The following is an 18,212-nucleotide window of genomic DNA, read 5'->3' as shown; positions in this document are numbered from 1 at the left end:
AGTACTTTAAAAATACAATTATACATATATATATATATTAAAGATTTATTAGAGAGAGAGAGTGAAACAAAACGTGAGAGAGGAGAGGGTCAGAGTGAGAAGCAGACTGAACAGGGACTTGATCCTGGGACCCCAGGATCATGCACTGAACCAAAGGCAGTCATTTAACCAACTCAGCCACCCAGGTGCCCCCCCCCCTCGCTCTCTCTATTATATATATATATATATATATATATATATATATATATGATTTCATTTATTTATTTGACAGAGAGCAAGTGCATGAGAGAGCACAAGCAGCGGGAGTGGCAGAGGGAGATGGAAAAGCAGACCCCTGCTGAGCAGGAAGCCCGACAGGGGGCTCGATCCCAGGACTCTGAGATCATGACCTGAGCCAAAGGCAGATGCTTAACCAACTGAGCTACCCAGGTGCCCCAAAATACAATTATATTTAAAACTTCTTTTTTCATATAACAATATATTGATATAATCTTTCCATTTCATTATATATTCTTGTATAGCACACATTTTTTTTAAAGATTTTATTTATTTATTTGACAGATGGAGATCACAAGTAGGCAGGGAGGCAGGTAGAGAGAGAGTGGGGGAAGCAGGCTCCCTGCTGAGCAGAAAGCCCAATATGGGGCTTGATCCCAGGACCCTGTGATCATGACCTGGGCTGAAGGCAGAGGCTTTAACCCACTGAGCCACCCAGGCGCCCCTATAGCACACATTTTAATGGCTCCCTTGTATGGTATACAATTTATTTGACCAATCGCCTATTTTTGGTTATTTAGGTTTTAAATATTTTTATATATTATATTTTAGTTCTATAACAAATATCCTTGTAGCTATTTGTGTACATCTTTATTTATTTAGAATGTATTTTCCAGAAGTAAAACTGAAAATCAAAATAAAAAATATATATATATTTTAAAATATTTATCAAAATCAAAATCAAATATATATATATTTTTAAGGCTTTGAATGTATTATGTCATAATGACCATAATGATTTTGTTTTAATCCCACAATTCAGAGTGGTTGAGTTTATTAAAATAGTGTTCCTCATAGGGAGGCATACTTCAGTAGAATTCTCTAAGATCTGAGAGTTTTACGAGAATTTTAAGTTTTTTTTGTAGACTCTCACCAACAGTTTCTAAAAATTAAGCTCTTGGATCATCATACTCCCTAATACCTAAGGACTGCCATGAACTCCAGCACCAACATGCACTTATTGACACATGATGTCATGACTGTGCAAATGAAAGCTTTGTAAAGTAGCTCAGAATGGGATCTCTAAATCTGGATCTATGAGTCTTGTTTTGTTTTGTTTCCCTTGAGAAACAGCATAACAGGCAAATTAGCATGAAAGTAATAGATGATAGCAACTAATCAACAAATATTTAATGTATTTCCACCAGGATATATAGTATGTTAGGCAATGTTTGGTACACAAAGCATTATAAAACTTAATTTCTGTGTTTAAGAATAGTATAATGTAGCTGGATTAAAAATATTTACATAGAAAAAATTTACAGATAAACAAAACAATAAATACTGAAGAAAATAAAAGGATGTTGTAATTTAAAAGATGTAGGAATCACCACAGATTGATAGTTGTGGAGGGCTTTAGGAAGGGGGTTGGGTTTTAAGCTAGTCCTGAAAGATGGGCAGTATTTCTGACAGGTAGAAGAGAAGAGACTTCCCAAGAAGAGGAAACAAGATGAACCAAGGTATGGTGCTAGGAGGCTAGGGAGAATCTGTGAACAAAATTCATTTGAATACAACCAAAATATTTTGACTGCAGTGATAAAGGAAGTACTAGAAATGACAGGTACTTGAAGTGGCCAGAATCAAAAGGAATCAAACCGTAGAGTTCAACAAATCTGGAAATAGCTACCCCAGTACATTGATGTACTACTGCTTGACCCAATTTAACACCAGAGTAAGTCGTGTTTTCTTACCCAGGAGCCCCTTTCTCTTTTAATTCTCTTAGCATATATGTCTTTGATTCCACTGGTAGAGGCACTTTGGATTATGCATTATCCAAGTCTGTGATATGACTTCTATGGACCTTATGCTCATAAAATGTTCAAGTGCAGGAATTATATAGGGCTTGGAGGACTGCAGGCTACTTGTGGGTGAGCCCCATGAGGTCTAAGTGGTGTAATCTGGAAAATTTCATAAATGATTTTGGTGGCTACCTTGCTAAATTTCACTTCTGTGTATTATAATATAAGGTTTCTATACTTAATGAAAGTTAACTATAACTGTCCTTTTAGTTCTTAGGGATTAATTAAAGTATTACTTCTTCTTAAGAGGGTAGGATTGGCTCCTTAGAGTACAATGATGTTGCAAGAATTTTTGTTAATTTTCCTTATAGAAACTGAACTAGTGTTATAGATCCAACTTACTGCTTTTGGTCTTGGAATATCCAAGTGTGAGATGAGTTACAGTTACCTGTTTTCTTGGGCTTTTTTTTTTTTTTTGTGACAGTCTCTCCAAGAGCTGGTTAGATGTAAAGTCCCATGGAGTTGTAAGATACATCTCCATTCACACATGCAGGTGAGTCTGAAATTTGCACTTAGATTTGGAGATCTGCAGGAATTTAATTTTTACTGCTCTATGAGAGTGTGGTCTTCTAGAGTACCTGGGTAGCTCAGTCAGTTGAGCTTCTACCTTCAGCTCATATCATGATCCCTGTGTCCTGGGATCAAGTCCTGTGTTGGGCTCCCTGCCAAGAAGGGAGCCTGCTTTTTCCTCTCCTCCCTGCTTGTGCTCTCCTTTGATATCTCTGTCTCTGTCTCTCTCTCTCTCTCCTCCAAACAAATAAATAAAATCTTAAAAATAAATAAATAAAAGAGTGTGGTCTTTTTATCCCAGCTCTTGGAAATCTGATTTTCATATTTTCTGGTAGAAATGCTCCAGTCCTACTGCTTTTAATAAATCTTTTAAATTCAGCATTCCTTATCATGATGAAAAAATAGAAACCCTTTTTAAAATAACTTTGGCATGGGAAGGTTCTCCAAAGACTCTCAGTAAAAGCTAGATGCTGACTTCATACAAAATGGAGTCTTTGGAAAAATTGAGTAAGAAAATTCTCCCAAAGTGGAAGCGTTTAGTAAAGTGAAGACACATTTATTATATAGCTAGCAGAAGATGGTAGGATAATGAAAATTAGTGGGAAGAGTAGTTTTACAATTGTCTTAATTCTATAACCTGTAAAAATAATCCCACATACAGAACACCAAGGATACAAATATTTGATGAAGTTAGAGTCAGAATTCCTGGAATAAACCACCCCTAATTCACCACTACTGTTATATGGAGTATTATCTGAAGGGGGCATTTTAGAAAATGTTAAAAGTAAATATGGTAAAGACCAAAGTCAATAAATGCTATTTATATAAAACGTCTTAGTCCTTGATGCTGTCTCTAAAGAACATGTAGGATTTTCCTTAGATAAAAACCCCAAAGTAATATTCTGGGGAAAATCCATAAATAAAGAGGGCACGTGTTGGGGAGGTAGATTCTATATAGATCATGGAATATATTAAATATCAGCTTAGGATGCTGGAATTTACCCTGTAGGTACTGAAGATCCATTGAAGATCTTTGAATAAGGAAATGATTAAAAGGTATATTAAATACATGTTCTTTTCTTCTCTCTTAAAAAAAACCTTCTTTCTACCTCATTCCCATCTTGTCTCTTGTGTTCTTTCTTCCACTTCCCTTTTTACTGTTTCTATGCCATACATACGTACATATATATGGTAAATAAATATACCAGCTTATGGTTTTGTTTTGTTTGTTTGTTTTTACCCCAGCTTATGGTTTCCAACAGCCAGTGGCACTCACATATATTTTCTGATGATGCTCAAAAATCTAAAATGTTGTTAATTCTTATTGCCTTTTAGCATCTCTTCTCCTTTTAAACAACCATTTACTGAGTACTGTATAAAGATAGATGCTGTGAAGTATTGTTCATTTTCTTTAGAGGAACTAAATTTTCATTATAGGTCAGTTTATCAGGCTTGGTCTTGGAATGCCTGAGCCTATACGTAAAACCCAGCCATAGCCCACAAGTTGCAGGCCTCAGGAGGGCACAGACATCTAGGGAAGCCTCATCAAACATTCACATGTATCACAAGATAATGGGGACAGGTCCTTTCCCTCTGGAGTACAGATTTCAGAGCATTCCCTTGCTCCCACATGCTGAGAATTGGGATGAGCCTCCCAGGGCCTGAAAAATGCCAGCCCAGCAAATTTTTCTGCACACAGAAAAATTCGAGGAGCTATCATTTTGAGAATTACCAAAAATAGCTGTAAATCATTATCTAGACCATCTGAAACAAGAAATCCTTCCTCAGCGATACAACCATTACTGTTCAAGCTTGAAAGATCACCCACTATTTGATGCTCGTGAAAAATGTGCAAGTAAAACTAGGTCTTTATTGGGGGGAAGAAAAACAACAGAAAAAGGAAACTTTAGTACCAAGTTAAACATAGCTCTTGTTTGATACACAAACATGAATTAATAAGGGGCAGAAAAATGGAATTATATACTTAAGGTGTAGTTGAAGAAGAGGGGTGGCTGGTTGATTGGAAAAGGAGAAATTGACTTTAATCGCAAGTTTATAACTCCTAATTATCTAAGAAGTATACCTTGGTATTTTGGTTATTCTGTGCATTTCATAATCCCCTTTTTTATACCAAGAACTATTTTTATACTAAGAACTATTCTGTTGATGTCAAAAATTTTCCTACTTGTATCTAATATTATTTGTTGTTAATATTAACCTATATGCAAGTAATTTTCAGCATACTTATAGGGAAGGACTCATGCAAACTTTGAACCACTAATTTAAGCAATTATTGGAAAAGGCATGCTCATTAGTAACTATGCACTTTAGTGCCATATATATATCTATGTAGATATATATATTATAGATATATTATATCTATATATATATATCTATTATATATTTTATATATATATATAAAATATATCTATTTGGTTCTAACATATATATTAGCCAAATAGATAAGGAGAGAAAATGCAATTTCTTCATATTTGAAGTTACAAACAAAGGAATCTAAGTTGGGGGCAAAATGAGGAAATTATTATCTTTCAGATCCATCACTGGAAGATAGATAGGTCTTGCCTCAAAACGCTGCTTCTTCATTGCTGTTCCTTTTGGGGCAGAAGAAATTCCAGCAGTCTGTACCCATGGAGTTGAGGAAATTGGCCATGGCAAGAGAATGTGAGAATTGGATCATTGGTAGTGTCAGGTATATATGGGTTGGACAGTCACTTATCAAGATGTTGTAGAATACTTAAATATTAGATGGGAGATTGACTTAGACAACATTCAGGGTCCTACCAGTCTTAGGATTCTATGATTTAAAAAAAAAAAATTATTTATTTATTAATGAGAGAGAGAGAGCAAGAGCGAGCGAGTGTGAGGACAAGCAGGGGGAGAGGTAGGCAGGGAGAGAAGGAGGCTCCCCGCTGAGCAAGGAGCCCTATGTGGGACTCGATCCTACCACGCTGGGATTGGGATCATGACCTGAGCCGAAGACGAATGCTTAACTGACTAAGCCACCCAGGTGTCCCAGGATTCTATGATTTTAAGGCCTTCTTCTCTGTGTTGGAAATACTGTTGGTTGTAGGCAACTACCCATAATCTTTTCTGAACTCCCAAGAAGACTTATATGGCTGGGTCCTACTGCCAACTCACCAATGCAGAACATTTCCAGATCATCTGAAAATCAAAGGGATTTTGGAAGAGCTAGAAGAGTATCTCTTCCTTCCTGCAGGCACTTCTTGTGACACACAGATGAAGAAGTAAATAAGTGTTAATAGATATTCTCTGAAGACAGACTTTCATTTGTTGATATTGACTATACCTAAACGAGCATAAATTCTATTCTTTTTATTTTTCTTCTACTGTTTTCCACCCCTGCTGCATTTTTAAGAAATCACGGGCTAAATATCATTCTAGCTCCTGCCTTCCAAATAAAGGTATACTTCATCATCTAGTAATGCTTGCTACAGACATTCACCATAATGGAAATTACCGAAGCAAAAAATCAATCCGGTTAATGCTTTGGAGGATTCATATTAATTGAATTCTTTTAGGAATGCCTGAAAAAAAATTGCTTCCCAACTGCTTTCCAAGAAAGAAAGGAACAGCTGTTGCTCATGTCTTACTAAAAATTATAATGAAAATTAGTGGTGGGGGGGAGCCTTCACAGCTAAGTATTCAGAAATTCTTGTTTCATCAAGTAAGTGATTTTCTTGTGCCATGGTGCCTTTATTGTTTACATATACATGATTTTATTTTCATTTTTCCCATTCAACTTTGAATTCCAGTGGCAAATGAGTTTTCTTTCATACTGTCATTGGAACGTTAAAAAATGTTTGTGAAAAGAGAAGGCAAACAGTGCCTATTCTATGAACCAAAGGAAAATGCCCACTTACAGGCAGCTGCAGCAATTCACAGAACTCTATTTAACTATGACAAATGATTTAGAAGTGGAACAATGCTACACAGCAATTTAAGACAAAATGTGAAGGCAAAAACTGATTCATTTCTAAAGAGATAATATGTCCCTTTTAGAAGAAAAGGATTAACTTCTAAAAGAATGAACTTCTTATGCATGCAAAGAGATAAACTCTAATAACGGGCTCGCCTGTTAGAGCCTTCCCCTCTCAAGCTGGACAAAAACCACAGACAACAATGCTGCAGCACAAACCTTTGAATAGAAAGCATTGTGAGGAAAACATGTCTTTTCATTAACAAATAAAATATCCCTTTTCTCCATTAAAGGTTTGAATGTTTTAATTTAACAGAAGATGTGGGAGTGCTATGGTGAATATGAAGCATAATAATTGAGTTTGGTGGAAAAGGTGGCTTGAAACATACTGTTTCAGAATGGGCCCAAAAAGTTGAAGGCTGAGTATTCCAAACCCTTGCCTAATAATATATATAGCAAGAATGCAACCAATTGAAAAGTTTTATGATCCATTCATTGGTCTGAACTTGGACACTAGAGAAAGCAGTCCTTGTAAGAAAGTATGGGCAATAAAATAAAGTTAGATATAGAGCAGAAACAATTATGATTAAAGAATGAAAACTGGCCAGTACTTTGAGACTTCTCTTGTCTCAGCCAGTTGCCTGAAATTCTTCCTGTAGAAATTCATTCCTTTAGCTTTAAATGGGGTTGGAGGTCCAGGAGCTCCCTACGAAAATACACTTATGCTCCAAAAGGGGCAAATCCTCATATATTAGCAACAAACATATCAGCTGGGATTATAACCATCTGTTCTCAATCGTAGAACTAGACTCCAAGTTGCCTCGAGGAGGAAGAGACTTCATGATTGAGGAGAAGGGAAGGTCTTAGGGGTAAAGGGAAGGAGCCAAAGACAAACTATGCCTACGTTCGCCGTCTTGCCAAGAACCTTGCTTTGGCTGAAGAGCTGGAAAAAAGCATGAATGGAACAAATGCAAATTTCATAAGAAAACTGCATGTAATACACTGTATAGTAATCATGGGCTTATCTGCCTCCTCCGCTAGACTGTAAGCCCGTTGAGGGAAGAAACTATGGGTTAAATTTCTTCGAATCTCCAGTAAGTGACATGTAATAGGTTTTCAACAAGTATGTGTTAATTCTTTTTCATTCTGCAAATATTTTCAATAGAGCACTGATAACCTTAGTTATTGGATTTAGTTACATTTTATAAACTTGCCAAGAAGGCAGAGTACCAATGATGCATTTGGGAATAGGATACTTTCAATTGTCACAAAGCAGGATTTGGGGTAGAATAGGATTGAAAGACATTCAGGTTTGTCCAGAGTGCTTCCTATAAGGTGTATACTAGTTTACATCCAGGCAAGGCATGTGGGCAAATGCGTTCTTATCTGTAGTAATCATCTCTAGTTGCTGTGGAAGATCTGTAAGCTTAAGGAACATGGAGGGAATGTTCCCTCCCTCAGTCACAGAAGTAAATGAGAATAATAATAACAACAGTGATGATGATAAATAATAACAATAGTAGTAGTAGATAATATTGAGTAGCACTCTGTACTGGGCACTGTTCTGGTTCACTGCATAACTATTAACTGATTGGATTTACACAAGAACCCTGTAAGGTAGGGACAATGATCAGTGCCATTTCACAAGGGAGGAAACTGAAGTTCAAAGAGTCCAGATAATTTGCCTAAGGTCACAAAAGCCAGTAAGTGCTGGAGCGACAGTATTTGAATTCTAGGAGGCTGACTCCAATCATCTTAACTCTTACCTATGCTATGATAAAACCCTAGGAAGAAGGATTTTGAGGGGTCCACTTCAGCCAAGTCCCTTAAGAATGTTACCTCAGTAAAACAGATGTGTTCCAAAACAATTTGTCCTTGGAGAACTCTTGAGGACAGAAGCTGATTTGGGCTCAAAGTGAGCCATTTCATGAGGTTTCTGGTCATGAGTGGATTATTAGTCCTGCTCCTCTGGGAGAAGCCTAGTGGTTTTGGAGATAGGAGAATACTAGCAGATTGGCCCCCATCACCCCCTGGCATGAATAAGTTGAGGGCATGTAAGGGATCTCATTGGTTCAGTGTAAAACCTGAGTCCTGAAGTTCAGTGTAAAACCCGAGTCCAAAAATTAATTAATTTCTGGGCCACTGCAAGTTTTACTTCTCAGAAACTTGGTGAATAAATTTATAGATGAAGAGGATAACGGGAATGTAAATAAACTCTAATTAAAGATGTGTTCCTTGTGGATAGCACCTCTTTATGTTATTTACTGTCCCTTTTAGATGCCATGGGGTTGGAAAGTAATATCATATAGTGTGGTGATTTTTACAGTCAGTATTATTTATGTTATTAATAGCAGTACTGTCAGTAATTCAGGTTATGGAGAATGGTTAAGTGAAAATATTGTAGATATCCTAATGATTCAGATACATTTTTAGATTCAGGTTGCTATGTTATTTCCATTTTTTTCATGTACAAAATTTTGTATACCCCAAACTGTGATTTGTATATCTAAATGGCAGTTTATTTGTGCCATTGTGCACGCTCTTTACCACCAAAAAAAAAAAAAAAAAAAAAAAAAAAATCAGGAGTTGAAGGAGTATTCAGAAGCATGCATACACAAACAAGCAAAATTTTCAAATGCCACCAAATTTATGTACTCCAAATTGTGGGCATTTATTCCAAGATTGTTTAAAGATGTGGTTCAGCAGCTCTTTTTTCAAAGAGTATTACAGCTAGAACTAAGAACTAAAATCAAGTTTTCTGAGTTATCTTTCAACATACATCATGGCCCCTTTTGGAAAAATTAGATGATTGGTCAAACCAAAACCAAAGAAATTAAAAACAAACTCCCCAAACCTACCTGTCTGCATAAAGGAGGGCAGAAACTGTTTCAGGGTGGAGAAAAACAAATTTGTGCCTTCAGATAAATTACAAAACACTTTTGGGTTTAAAAATATTATTAATAAAGTAACCTCATTTAAAAAGCCACATGAAAGTAGGTTTGAAAATATCCCCATTGTTTTATTTTTTTTTAAGATTTTATTTATTTATTTGACAGAGATCACAAGTAGGCAGAGAAGCAGGCAGAGAGAGAGAGGGAAGCAGGCTCCCCGCTGAGCTGAGAGCCCGATGCGGGGCTCGATCCCAGGACCCTGGGATCATGACCTGAGCCGAAGGCAGAGGCTTTAACCCACTGAGCCACCCAGGTGCCCCAATATCCCCATTGTTTTAAAGTGTACTATTACTGGTTCAACTGTGTATTTTTTTGTTAAGTGAGCACTTTAAAATTGGGGTCCTTGAGGAATTTTTAGGTAGGATTCTCTCACCCTTCAGAGTAATGACTTTCTAGAACAAAGAAAATCTCTTCTTTTTATGAATCCAGGGATAGGGACTACTTTTATTTATTACTAGGGGCTTAAGAGGTTTAAGTGTACTGTCTTTTGAGAAAGATGCTTTGGATCCTATCTGTAAGTATATTCAGCATTCTTTATCTATATATGTGTGGTTCTTTTAATTATCTCTTGAATAAGTTGTAATGTCTTGCTGGTCCTTCATTAATTAATGAGTTAAATAAAATTTTTGACCTGTGTTTATTTTATATCTGAACGAGAGTCATGACTTCACTCTTAAAATTATCCTTGGAGCCCCTGGGTGGCTCAGTAGGTGAAGCATCTGCCTTCAGCTCGGGTCATGATCTCAGGGTCCTGGGATCAAGCGCCATGTTGGACTCTCTGCTCAGTGGGGAGTCTGCTTGCTCCTCTCCCTCTCCCTTTTCTCCTTCCCCCTACTTGTGCTCTCTCTCACTCTCAAATAAATAAGTAAATAAATAAATAAAATCTTTAAAAAAAAATGTATCCTTTAACACTACCATTTCTTATTCGGCACATGTTCTTCCATCTATCAAGTCTGCTTGAGCAGGTACTTCTAAAAGGAGAATTCCAACTTGCTTTATATAGCTAAATGGGTTTTGATGTTTAATATTTTCTCAAGATTAGTTCTACTGGCTTCCTCTTTTCAGTATCATCAGTTACTTTATCTTTCCTTTGGGGACTATAATAAATATTTCTGCCATAAAAATACAACGTATTGCATGGAGCACTGGGCATGGTGCATAAACAATGAAGTTTGAAACACTGAAAAAAAAATAAAATTAAAAAATACAAATAGCATGGAACTAAATATTGTGATGCTCTGGAGGCTTATGAAGATTACATTTAGATAAGATCATTCTATTACCAACTTATGTGATTTTTCCCCCCACCATTACCTGATTGCATAGAACTGTTTTTTATTTGTTCTTTCTTTCCAATGGGTTTTAAGAATTATTTTTGACTACTGGGTTTTTAAAACTGATGTCTGTCCAACAGACATAGTTATTTGGATAAATGTTACAAGTGAATCAAGCTAGATTATGTGCATAATTTCGTTTCAGATTTTCATGTGTGCAATGACAATATAGTAAGGCTCTATGATTTTAAGATATGTATTTTAGTACATCTAAGTCTTTCTTGTCTTATAATATCCAATTTGCTTCTCTTCCCTGTGATAGCCACAATTTCTTCAGCTATAAGATACAGAACAAGAGAAGATTGGCAAATATCATTAGATTCTTGCTGTAGTTTTGTCCTGAGGCAAAATTTGAGTTTACTATAAAACTGTATAAGAAACTATGTTGGTATATAGCTAAGTAATTTGGAATTTCTTTCAAGCCAAATTGCTATCTGGTCCCTGTGTCCAGTTACTAAGACAGCTGTTACATAGCAGTTCCACCTGCTCCCATGTCTTTCTTCACTTGATCTCTGTTAAGTCTTGTTTTCATAACTTCACTTTGCACTTGTCTTCATACACTGAAACTTTTCCGAGGTCATAATGCAAATCAGTGACAGAACAGGGAACAGGACTCCCAAGAGAATTCTAAAATATTAGAGGCCACATCTTAGAACAGTGATGGAATCAGGAGGATTTTCCCCCTTCCCATCAACACCTAAAATAACTTCCCACGATAACATCTCTTTGAAGGGAAAAGAGAGCATATCACTTTCAATTCCTTAGTACCTATTTAATATTAATAATTTTAGGGAAAAAAAGCAAAAGTGGAATTAATAATATATAACTTCTAATGGGCTGTTAAAACTATTAACACGATAACTAGGAGACAAGAATCTGGGAAACTGAGTGAAGGCAAAAACTAGAAGAACTCATTTTGTAAGCGACTTATCTGTCACGCAGCATTGGACATCAGAATGGAGGAAGGATTTGTGGGGTTTTATTCAATGTCTTTTTGGATTTAGATGGTTTTTATAATGAGTTGGGGGCCAGGTAAATTCTATTAGAAGTGCTGTGGGGGATTAATAAGTACTTTTCATCCTACTGACATTCACTTTCTCAATGTGTTCACATAGCCTCTGGTTATTTTAAAGGAAAATTCCTTGTCAGAGACTATTTTGCATTCTCACACAAAGTTTTTTCTTTTTTTTTAAATTTCATTCATTCCAGTTCTCATTTCCCACTGTTTTCCTTCCTTCTTGACAGCTCTGTTTGACTGTCACTCAGCATTCTATACAGTACAGAGGGTATTACAAAAGTTGACTTGTTTAAGATAAATGAGCCCCTGATTGTGGTACAAGAAGCCAGTTGCTAGGGCATGTTTTCTTCCATAGTCTTTTGTTATTGAATTAATTAATTCATTCAGATGCTTCTTTTTATATCAGAAAAATTACTTGTTTCTAGGTAAATCTTATAAAATGTAGTCTTCACGATTGAGCATGCTCATATCAAAAAAAAACAACAACAAACTTATGCTCGTTTGGCAACTCTATCAGGATGCAGAGTCATTAAGAAATTTGCGATCATCTGTATATGGCCAGAAACAACAGGCACAGCTTTTGGAAGAATTCGTTTTCCTCAATACCCATCCATTCAAAGCTCTTGCTTTTAAAAACAGTCAGCTTAATGACCAGGACTTAAAAAAATATATATTCATTCTACAAAATTCCTCCTTAACCAGCCATAGGTTTTTGTATGTTTAGCTACTGATTTTTTGTATTGTAATTAATTCATGTGACATAAAACTTAACATTTTAACCATGTTAAAGTGTCCAATTCAGTGGTCTTTAGTATATCAAAATGTTGTGCAATAATTACCACCATCTAATTCCAGAGCATTTTCATCACCCCCAAAAGAAACCTTGCGCTCATTAAACAGTCACTCCCCATCTCTCCCCAACTCCTGGCAACCTCTACTGTCTTTATGGATTTGCCTATTCTGGACATTACATATAAAAGGTGTGATACAATATGTGGTCTTCTGTGTCTGCTTTCTTTCACTTAGCATAAAGTTTTCAAGGTTCATTCATGTTGTAGCATGCATCAGTACTTCATTCTTTTTTTACACCTGGATAATATTCCTTTTTAAAAAAATAGCTTTCTTTGTGTCCTTTGTTTTTCACTTATCTTTTTATGTTTCAAGTTTTTATTTAAATTCTCGTTAATTAGCATATAGTTGTAACATTAGTTTCAGGAGTAGAATTTAGTGATTCATCACTTACATACAACATCCGGTGCTCACCACATCAAGAACTCTCCATAATGCCCGTCACCGTGCCCATCCCCCCTTCCCACCTCCCCTCCAGCAGCCCTCAGTTTGTTCTCAATAGTTGAGTCTCTTTTATGGTTTGCCTCTCTCTCTTCCCTCCCACCCCCCATGTTAATCAGATTTGTTTCTTAAATTCCATGTATGAGTGAAATAATATGGTATTTGTCTTTCTCTGATTTATTTTGCTTAGTATAATGTGCTCTAGCTCCATCCACATTGCTGCAAATGTTGATTTCATTCTTTTTCATGATTGAGTAATATTCAACTGTATATAAACACCACATCTTCTTTATCCATTCATCAGTCAGTGGACATTTGGGCTCTATCCATAACTTAGCTATTGTTGATAGGATAATATTCCACTGTACAGATACATCACATTTTCTGTATCCATTCATCAGCTAAAGGGCACTGGAGTTGCTTCCACTTTTTAGTTTTTGTAAATGATGCTGCTATGTAAATGATGTTTCTCTATATTCTAGCCAACATTTATTATTATTTACCTTTTTGGTTATAGTCATCCTACTGGGTTTGAAGTGGTATTTCATTGTGGTTTTGATTTGCATTTCCCTAGTGACTAAGGATGCTGGGCATCTTTTTTTAAAATCTAAATCCAATTAGCCAACATATAGTACATCATTAGTTTCAGATGTAGAGTTCAGTAATTCATCAATTGCATGTAACACCCAATGCTCATCACATCACGTGCCCTGCTTAATGCCCATCATCTAGTTACCACATCCACCCACGGACCTCCCCTCCAGCAGGCCTCAGTTTGTTTCCTATAGTTAAGAGTCTCTGATGGTTTGTCTCCCTCCCTGACTTCTTCCCATTCAGTTTTCCATCCTTTCTCCCAGGATCCTCTGTGCTATTTCTTATATTCCACATATGAGTGATACCATATGATAATTGTCTTTCTCTGATTGACTTAATTTTCTCAGAATAATAACCTCCAGTTCCATCCACATCAATGTAAGTGGTCAGATTTCATCCTTTCTGATGGTAGAGTAATATTCCATTGTACATATGTATATACCACATCTTTTTTTATCCATTCATTTGTCAAAGGACATCTGGGCTTTGTCCATATTTTGGCTGTTGTGGACACGGCTGCTATAAACATTGGGGTGCAGGTGCCCCTTCAGATCACTACATTTGTATCTTTGGGGTAAATATCTAGTACTGCAGTACTGGGTTATAGGGTAGCTCTAGTTTTAATTTCTTGAGGGACCTCCATACTGTTTTCCAAAGTGGTTGTGCCAGCTTGCATTTCCACCAGCAGTGTAAGAGCGTTCCCCTTTCTCTGCATCCTTGCCAACATTTGTTGTTTTCTGACTTGTTAATTTTAGCCATTCTTACTGGTGCAAAGTGGCATCTCACTGTGCTTTTGATTTATATTTCCCTGATGCCAAATGATGCTGAGAATTTTCTCATGTGTCTGTTGGCCATTTGTATGTCTTTTTTTGAGAAATGTCTGTTCATGTATTCTGCCCATTTCTTGATTGGATTATTTGTATTTCGGGTGTTGGTTTGATAAGTTCTTTATAGATCTTGGATACTAGCCCTTTATCTGATATGTTGTTTGCAAATATCTTTTCCCATTCTGTCAATTTTCTTTTGGTTTTATCAACTTCCCTTTGCTGTGCAGAAGCTTTTTATCTTGATGAATGCCAGTAGTTCATTTTTCTATTTGTTTCCCTTGTCTTTGGAGACATATCTAGCAAGAGTTGCTGCAGCTGAGGTTGAAGAGCTTGGTGCCTCTGTTCTCCTCTAGGATTTTGATGGATTCCTGTTTCAGATTTAGGTCTTTCATTCATTTTGAGTTTGTTTTTGTGTAAGAAAACGGCCCAGTTTCATTCTTCTACGTGTGGCTGTCCAATTTTCCAAACACTATATTTTGAAGGGACTTTTTCCCATTGGATATTCTTTCTTACTTTGTCAAAGATCAGTTGACCATAGAGTTGAGGTTCCATTTCCGGGTTCTCTATTCTGTTCCACAGCTCTATGTGTCTGTTTTGTTGTCATAATGATTACAGCTTTGTAATAGAGCTTGAAGTCTGGAATTGTGATGCCACCAGCTTTGGTTTTCTTTATCAGCATTCCTCTGTCTATTCAGGCTCTTTTCTGGTACCATACAAATTTTAGGATTATTTGTTCCGGCTCTGTGAAAAATATCAGTGCTATTTTGATACGGATTGCTTTGAATGTATAGATTGCTCTAGGTAGCATAGACATCTTAACAATATTTGTTCTTCCGATCTGTGAGCATGAAATGTTTTTCTATTACTTTGTGTCTTCCTGAATTTCCCTCTTAAGTGTTTTATAGTTTTTAGAGTACAGATCCTTTACCTCTTTAGTTAGTTTTATTCCTAGGCATCTTACTGTTTTTGGCACAGTTGCAAATGGGCTTGTTTTCTTATTTCTCTTTCTGCAGTTTCATTTTTCATGTAGAAATGCAACGGATCTCTATATATTGATTTTGTATCCTGCAATTCATTTATTAGTTCTAGCAGTTTTTTGGTGGAGTCCTTTGGATTTTTTTGTATAGAGTACCATGTCATCTGCAAATAGTGAAAGTTTTACTTTTCCTTTGCTGATTTGGATGCATTTTATTTCTTTTTGTTGTCTGATTGCTATGGCTAGGACTTCCAGTACTTTGGTAAATCAATGTTGTAAGGGTGGACGTCCTTGTCTTGTTCCTGACCTTAAGGGAAAATCTTGTAGTTTTTCCCCATTAAGGATGATGTTAGCTGTGGGTTTTTTTATACATGGTCTTTATTATGTTTAGGTATGTCCCTCTACACCTACTATGTTGAGAGTTTTTATCATGAATGGATGTTGTACTTTGTCAAATGCTTTTTCTGCATCTATTGAAATAATCATATGGTTCTTTCTTATCCTTTCTCTTATTGATGTGATGTATCTCATTGGTCGATTTGCAAATATTGAACACTTGCTACCCAGGAATAAATCCCATTTGATTGTGATGAATTATTATTTTAATGTATTGTTGGATTCAGTTTGCTAGTATTTTGTTGGAAAGTTTTGCATTTATGTTTTCAGAGATATTGTCCTGTGGTTCTCTTTTTTGTGGTGTCTTTATCTGGTTTTGTTATCAGGATAATGCTGGCCTCAGAATGAATTGAAAGTTTTCCTTCTTTTTCTATTTTTTGGACTCGTTTGAGAAGAATAAGTACTAACCTTCTTTAAATGTTTGGTAGAAATTGCCTGTGAAGCCATCTGGTCCTGGATTTTTATTTGTTGGGAGCTTTTTGATTACTGATTTGATTTCTTGGCTGGTAATCAGTTTGTTCAACTCTTCTATTTCTTATTGTTTCAGCTTTGGTAGGTTATATGTTTCTAGGAATTTATCCATTTCTTCTGTATTGGTCAGTTTTGGGTCCTATAGTTTTTTCATAATATTCTCTTATAATTGTTAGTATTTCTGTGGGGTTGGTTGTTATTTCTCCTCTGTCGTTTATAATTTTATTTATTTGGGTCCTTTCTCTCTCTCTCTCTCTCTCTCTCTCTTTTTTTTTTTTTTTGATAGGTCTGGATACAGGTTTATCAATTTTATTCATTTTTTCCCCAAAGAACCAACTCCTCTATCTGTTCTATTATTTTTCTAGTTTCTATATCATTTATTTCTGTTCTAATGGGAATTATTTCCCTCCTTCTGCTGGTTTTTAGGTTTTGCTTGTTGTTCTTTTTCTAAATTCTTTAGGTGTAAATTTAGGTTGCTTATATGAGATTTTTCTTGTTTCTTGAGGTAGGTCTATATGGGTATAAATTTCCCCCTTAGAACCACTTTTAACGCAACCTCAAAGTTTTAAACCATTGTCTTCATTTACATTTGGTTCTATGTACTTTTTTATTTCTTCTTTTGTTTCCTGATTGACCCATTAATTGTTTAGTAGTATATTATTTAACCTCCATGTATTTGTGGGCTTTTCAGCTTTTTTCTTGTGGTTAACTTCTAATTCTATAGCATTCTGGTCAGAAAAGTGCATATTATAACTTAGCTTTTTCTTGAATTTGTTGAGGCTATTTTTTTTGTGACCTAGTATGTTATCTGTTCTTGAGAATTTTCCATGTGCACTTGAAAATAATGTGTATTCTGCTGTTTTAGGATGGAATGTTCTGAATATATCTGTTAAATCCGTCTGGTCCAGTGTGTCATTTGAAGCCATTATTTCCTTGCTAATATTCTGTTGAGATGGTTTGTCCATTGACGTAAATGGGGTGTTAAAGTCCCCTACTATTATGTATTATTATCAATTAGTTTTTTTATGTTTGTTTTGTGTATTTGGGTGTTCAAATGTTGGGTGGATAAATACTTAGAATTGTTATATCTTCTTGCTGTGTTTTCCTCTTTATGATGATATGTTTTTTTTTACTACTGTCTTTGTTTTATAGTCTATTTTGTCTATTTAAAGTCTATATAAGTATTGCTACTCCCACTTATTTTGACATCCATTTGCATGATAAATGTTTCTCCATCCTCTCACATTCAATCTGCAGCTGGCTTTAGATCTAAAATGAATGTCTTATAGGCAGCATATAGATGAGTCTTGTTTTTTATCCATTCTGCCAGCCTGTCTTTTGATTGGATTATTTAGTCCATTTATAGTCAAAGTGATTATTTATATATATATTTATTTATATATTTATTGCTATTTTATTACCTGTTTTGCAGTCATTTATGAAGATTTTTCTGATCTCTTCTTGTCTTTCTTTTGTGGTTTGTTGGTTTTCTTTAGTGATACATTTGGATTTCATTTTCTTTATCCTTCACATATTTTTAGTCATTTTCGATTTGTGGTTATCATTAGGTTTGTATATAACATTTTCTGCATTTAGCAGTCTGTATTAAGTTGATGCTCATTTAATTCTGAACCCATTTTTTTACTCCTCTCCTCCCACTTTTTAGGTATATTTTGTTATATTTTACATCCTTTTATTCTGTGAGTTCCTTAACTTTTTATAGAAATATTCATATATATTGCTTTTGTGTTTTTATGTTACCTTCATACTGACACTTATGGTCCTCCCTTTCCACTCAGAGTCCCCTTTAAT

At 35.6% G+C, this 18,212-nt stretch overlaps 1 protein-coding gene and 1 long non-coding RNA gene across 3 annotated transcripts in view; one reads left to right on the top strand and one right to left on the bottom strand.

Moving 5' to 3' along the window:
* The window catches only part of NTN4 (netrin 4), a 113,131-nt gene that overhangs the window by 43,569 nt on the left and 51,350 nt on the right, over window positions 1-18,212 (bottom strand). The gene's annotated exons all lie outside the window — the stretch shown is intronic.
* Window positions 1-18,212, top strand: part of LOC123393291 — a 90,577-nt gene that overhangs the window by 59,467 nt on the left and 12,898 nt on the right. The window lies entirely within an intron of this gene.

Source organism: Mustela putorius, unplaced genomic scaffold (assembly GCF_011764305.1).
Source record: "Mustela putorius furo isolate JIRA1106 unplaced genomic scaffold, ASM1176430v1.1 tig00000788_pilon_pilon_pilon, whole genome shotgun sequence".
In the NCBI taxonomy this organism is placed as follows: Eukaryota; Metazoa; Chordata; class Mammalia; order Carnivora; family Mustelidae; genus Mustela; species Mustela putorius.
The sequence above is the reverse complement of the archived record's forward strand: the minus strand, read 5'-3'. Positions and strand labels throughout refer to the sequence as shown.